The sequence below is a fragment of the Gekko japonicus genome, unplaced genomic scaffold (genome assembly GCF_001447785.1).
Source record: "Gekko japonicus isolate JY-2015 unplaced genomic scaffold, Gekko_japonicus_V1.1 scaffold814, whole genome shotgun sequence".
NCBI lineage: Eukaryota > Metazoa > Chordata > Lepidosauria > Squamata > Gekkonidae > Gekko > Gekko japonicus.
Window position 1 is genome coordinate 42,539 of NW_015169799.1, and position 6,279 is coordinate 48,817.

Here is a 6,279-nt window from a genome sequence, read left to right on the forward strand (position 1 = left end):
CCTGCGCCGTAGGACTGGCCCCGGCCGCCTCAGCTCCGAGGGAGCCCCCCTCCCCCCCGCCGAGCACAGGCGTCGCTTGGGGGGCTGATTGGGCTCGTCGAGGCCGCCGCCTGGGGCCCCCCTGTCGGATTTCTCAGGCTGGTACATCAAAGTCGTTCCCCCGTGGTCGTTATTCTGGGTGGGAGGGGGAGATTCCGGGGCGGCTGCTGGGGGGAGGCTGAGGAGAAGGCGCGTGGTGGGGCGCAGCAGGCTGGTCTGGCCTCCCTCGGGCCAGGGGCCCAAGAAGTGGCGTGGCGCGGGAGGAGCGGAAGAAGCCAGCCTGGCTCTCTCTCTCTCTCTCTCTCTCTCTCTCTCTGCGCCTGTCTCCTGCCCGGCGGGACTGGTGGTGGGAGGTCTCCTTCCCTTTGCAGGTCGCTCTCTCAATACTCCTGGAAGGGCGATTGATCAAGTGAGGCTGCGGTCACATACGCTAAATAATCCACTTTCATTCCACTTTCCAACTGTCCGGGAGTGCACTGAACGTGGATTGGAACTGGATTCTCTAGCGTGTGTGGCCGCAGCAGCCCAAGGTCAGACGCTCCTGCGTCTCCTAGGAAGGCGAGCCTCACAAAGTTCCCTCCGTCGGTCCCAACGGCGCCCCCCCCCCCATGAGGCACTGCTTCCAAGCATTGTGGATGCGACCGGGCAAAGCCAAGCCTGCCGGTGGATCTGCACTAGGGCAAACCACGCTGAGTTTGCTCGAAGTTTCCGTAGGGAGGGCTGGGGAAGGAGCGGGGGGCTTGCTTCTGAGGCCCCCAGTAGCAGAAACTCTCTTTACTTCTGAGAAAGACTCTGAGGCAGGCTATCTCCCCCCCCCCCCTAAAACCCGAGGTCTGGCATGAGCCTTCCCCCCCCCCCCCCCTAAAAGCCGAGGTCTGGCATTTGATGGGGTGGTGGCTCTGGCTGTCCGGAAGATGGGCGAGGAGAGTGAGCAGGAAAAGGACTGGAATCAGTAGGAAAGTGGCCAGAGACAGGCTGGTCTTTAAAAACAGTTTGTTTTCCTTCTGCTGCCAGACTCTGACCTGCAGTTTCCGCCAAAGTTTTCTTGCCTAACCACTTGCAGAAAATGGGACTATGGCACTTGCTTGCACACCACCACCATAACCCAAGGAAAATACAAACAAGCTCTTCAAGCCAGAATTTAAACTATTGTTTAAAATGTTGCCAGAATTTAAACTATTGTTTAAAATGTTGCCAGAATGCGTGCTGGGATTTTAATGCCATTATTTTCGTCACTTTGTGTCCTTCCTCCCCACCAGCCATTTCCATGACAGTTAATGTCAAAGATGAGTTTTAGTTTGTGTATCAGTTTTATTTTTAAGCCAGTACCACTACTTAAGGGTAAGAAAGGAAGAAATTGAAATATTATTTAATTTTTAAAACAAAAGTTCCTTGTTATTAATGTACTGTTCTTGTGCTACCGAAAGTTACATTTTAAACTCTTCCCTAAATCTCTAAACCAGTAATTTATTTAAAGCCAAACCTTCCACAGAAATAACTCCCCTTTTCCAGACACTCAGTTGAGGTTTTGTTTGTTTTTACTGCTGTATCTTTTGGAAAATTCTGTGGATTAGCCTAGCAATTAAGTCTGGCAGTTGCCCTGTTTTAATTCACAGCAATTAAAGCAGAGGAGATGGAAAGATGTTACTGAGTGGATTGGGTATGAAATATGTGTGGCTTGTATTTCAACAGAATTGAGACTGTGACTATAAAGTATTTCTTAATCACTAGCAGATACAGCTTTTATCTCTCAGAGAGTATATAATTGAAGGGTATCCCTGCACTAAAAAAAGATCTTGCCACAAGTTTATTTATTCTGGACCTATTTAACACTTGTGTGGGAAAGTATCCTGCCTTCCTCAAGCTGGTTAGCTTATTGTTATAGATAAATGCAATATCCTTGCCAATGCCACATAGAGTGAGAGAATGCTGTCTTTGAAATAACCACTGCGGGCTCCTCTATGAAAGGGAAATTAACATTGGGTCAAGATTATGGTTTCTAATGTCCTGTGCTTGGGGAAAAATGATTTTTAAAAGTGAAATATAGATTTGCATATGGCAACTTCTACTGTAATACATGTTTATAACAAGACTTTCTTTTGAAATCATCCTGCAAAATCACAGCGTGCTCTGCTGGGATGCCAAGTCAAGTCTATGCAAGAATGCAGGAAGCCCCAATGCAGAATGGGTTCTGCTCAGTATAGAACCTATTCATCTGTCAGTCAGTGCCAGACAAAGAGGTGGTTGTGTTGTGATATATGATCAAGTCTGGGGATCTGAGCAATCCAGCTCAGTACCAGCAGATTTAAATTCAATTCAACTTAAAGTTTTTAAACTTAAGTCAACAAGTATTTGTTGAGTCCAGATTTCTACTGATTTAATGACAGAGAATCTATATTTAAATTTGCCACAGCAAGCTAAGCTATTTTTCAAAGCATATTTTCTATAAATGTCTACTCTGATCCTGTGGGTATTTACTTAGAAGTCTTCATACAGTCCCTTCAAGCTGCAGTCTTGTGGAGTAAGCCTCACTGAATAAAATGGGATACTCTTCCTGAGTAAACATGAATAGGATTGAGTTAGTCTGATTCTGTGCCATTTATTCCACAGTAATGGGCTAAGTACTCTAAAAACACAGATACAAAGTGTTTACAACTGTCTGGAAGAAAAAAATGCCTTGTCCCTTTAACAGAGGCTTAATGGGATGTTATTTACCAAGTGATGTTATTTACCTCCATGCTATTCCTACACATTAAGTCTCTAATAAAGGGGCAGGACATTTTTTTACCAGCCCTGTGAGGAACCCTTCCTTCTACTCATGGAAGACTCATTCCATTCATGCTAGTGAAAGATTTCTTTAGAAGCAGAATAGTACATTTGGAATTAACCTATTGAATGTATGTGGTAGTTTTCAGCTTTTTGTGGCTGCATTTGATATAATGTTTTGCATCCATGGATAGGTTAGAGAATAGATTAGAGGCACTGAAGAAACTTGCTAGATAGTAATACCCACAACTTAAGTAAAGATGTTTGTGTGAACTGTATCTAGCAGAGGTCCTGTTTCTCACTAACAAGTTTTTGTATTTCACTTTTGAGCAGGTTGTGTGGGTGAAATGTTGCTATTAGACTTTTTTTGCCTACATGAAAAGCTTCTCCATCATTTACACCTACTGTCCTTTCTCAGTGAGTGTCTGTGACAGAGTGGGGATTTGAATTCGGGGTTCCCAGATTCTAGTCTGATGCTATGCAACACTGGCTTTACTTATACAAAATACCCCTGTTCAGCAATTCCTAATTCTGTTGATTGTACCAAACATGTCTTGTACCAGGAATATTATTTGGAACTGATATGTCAGATTTCCTCTTTTACCTTAAACAAATAGTAAGTTGCATATTGACTGCCTGGATTAATTCATTTCTCTAGTCTGCCTAAAATGTTGTCATATATTTGTCACACTGAGGGTGAATTGAGAAGCAAATAGGGGGTGGCAAAAAGTTTAATATTACCTCACTGTTTTCTGCACTCTGATTTCAAAAATCAACAAAACCTTAGAAAACTATCTGTTTTTCTGAGTCAGGCATTCTGATGCTTCAAAAATAACTAATTGTCACCTTGAACAATCAGCAAAGTATTCTGAGGAAATATTTGGCACTATCTACAGATATGTTTGTTCTCTGTGAATATGAAGGGTGCAGTGTTCTTATCATTCTATGGGGGGCAATAAAATGCAGTTAAGCATGCAACATATCGCAACAGATTTTTCTAATTTAAGTATTGTGGATTTGTCACATCCATGTTTGGCAGATGTGTGATAGCTTCATGTTTTTAAGACCCTAGCTATAAACCCTATAGCTATACAACCCTACAAAGTTGTAAACCCTACAAGAGTAGCATTTAATGGCACTAAGTTCTACATGACAGCTGCTACATGGACACCCATGCAACACAGCTGAATGAATGTCCACTACATCCTTATTCTCCAAGGAGTTCTACAACTCTCTGAGACCAAAATGGAGCAGCAAAGAACCATGTTCTTTTAAAATACATTATTTGATCTACTGAAAACATATTTACCCACCTTTCATTTCCTTGAATTCACAAGAGAGCTAATAGCATTTTAAAACCACAATACACATTTTAAAAAGATAAACCAAAATTCTGATAATAAAATTCAATACAGCCAGCAGAAGTAAAAGAAAACCACCAGCATAGCTGCATTTAGACCCTCCAAACCCACCCTAAGAAGTCATACTTTCCCCAGCTGCCTAAATGCCAGCAAGGATGGACCCAAACACACCTCCATAAGGTGAATTCAGTGGTCCTTGCCAGCACTGCAGGGGATGCTTGCTTGTGGATGCTAGTGGCCCTCCCTAGCAGTGGTCCACCAGGAAAGACCCCAGTAACATAAGGGTGAGTCTGCCCTTGCCAAGGAGGAAATTCCATAATCTTGGCTTCCCAACAAATATGCCACCGACCCTATCCTCTGACGGTGGAGGAGGCCCACAAAGCAGAACTTCTAAGGAAGATCCTTTCTGCTATGTGGATGGGATCCTATTAACTGAAGCATTGTATATATCCCCCCCCACATTCTAAACATGTATGAGATTGTCTTCAATTATATTTCCCTACTTGACTAGATGTGAAATTGATCTCCCTGAACATGTGTTTCAAATGCACATCACTCATTAATGTCTGCATTTCTCAGAGGGTTTAAATTATGTCACTTCAGTTTGTAGACAACCAAAATAAAAGCAGGGAGAAGTGTCACTTTAGATTCAGGACTTGCCCAATAGAACTATTGCACATGGACAGATCTGAATGGGACTTTGTGCCTGTTCATTCTTCATTTTTTACATCATTCCCAGATATGTTTATCTCTGTTTTGCTTGTGGGCATGCATTTGGACATGTTGATGATCTAGAAACTGATAGACTTTTGAACAATATTTGGATTATAATTAATATTTGAAATGCACAACTTTTGCATGAGTTTTTTTTTAAAGCTAGTCTATAAGGATGGCACAATAAAACAAAAGTTGAGTGGCACCTCAGAGCCCACTTCCATAGATAAATATGTGAAGGGTTAGCATACTGGCAACTCTTTTTTGGCTGGGAGATGTTTGGTGTGACTTCCTCCATGAATCCCCAGTATGATTTTCCTTCACATATCTGTCTGAATAAGTGAGCACTGACTCATGAAAGTTCATATTGAAATAAATGCTATTCTTTAAGGTGCCACTGGACTTTTGTGTTGCTACAACAGACTAATCACCACAGAAGAATGACAAAGACGCAAACCCAATATATAACAAGGTGTAATGTTGTTAACTTTAGCTTTAGCTAGCTAATGTAGATGATTCAGATGAAAAGGAGATGTGTACTAGATATCTGTACATGTAACCAGTGCATACTAAATTCAGCAACGCAGTCATAGCCTCAGCTTGAGTGACTTTTGTGAGGTTAAACACCTACATTTTTTCACAAAAAAAATGGTACATCATGATATGTACAAATTTTAATCATTTGTAAAATAAGCATTTCCTGCTACTAACCAGATACTGGAGTGTTTTGATTTAGGTATTATGATATTTATTAAACTGAATGAAGTTACAGCTGGCTTAACTGTTAATTTAATTTAATTTAAATCTATATGATTCAACTGTAATGTGCATTGCAGTGTCACAGCAAACATTTTACTGTCTACCACTTGGCCCTGCCATTGAATGGAGAAAAGCATTGTGTAGATTAGTGGTACTAGGCACATGTATCTGTAATGATGCTGGCTGTTGCCACATTGCTGATGAATATGTCTGTGTGCTAATGGCAAGGGACATTTTATGTTTTCTCTGTATGCTGGCATACCCAGAGGCTGTCAGGCATCCTGATATGGTGTGGAGAAAATGACCAGGAAAGCACAGTTGTTAAGTCTGTCAATATATGGAATGACTCAATCTTTGATGTTGATAATTTGGCATTGTTGATGTTAGAACCAATAAACCTTTTGTTGAGACTGTCATTGAAAACCAGAGTGTGATCTTCTTTCTTTGAAAACAAACCAACTTTTTCCAGTATCCATTGTGTTACAGGGGCTACTGTTGTTCAGCTGCACAGTCAAGTCTGACTATTCTTAAATTTGTGCTACTAACACTCTGCTAATGCTCATAAGAAAGCTCTGATGCAGTTTCACTTTTTTTTTACAAATAAAAGAAGTTTTGAAATTGACTGCAGTCCTTACTCTTT

At 41.5% G+C, this 6,279-nt stretch overlaps 1 protein-coding gene across 1 annotated transcript in view; it reads left to right on the plus strand.

The window, feature by feature from the left end:
* NDNF (neuron-derived neurotrophic factor) overlaps positions 1–6,279 on the plus strand; it is a 49,960-nt gene that overhangs the window by 272 nt on the left and 43,409 nt on the right. The window lies entirely within an intron of this gene.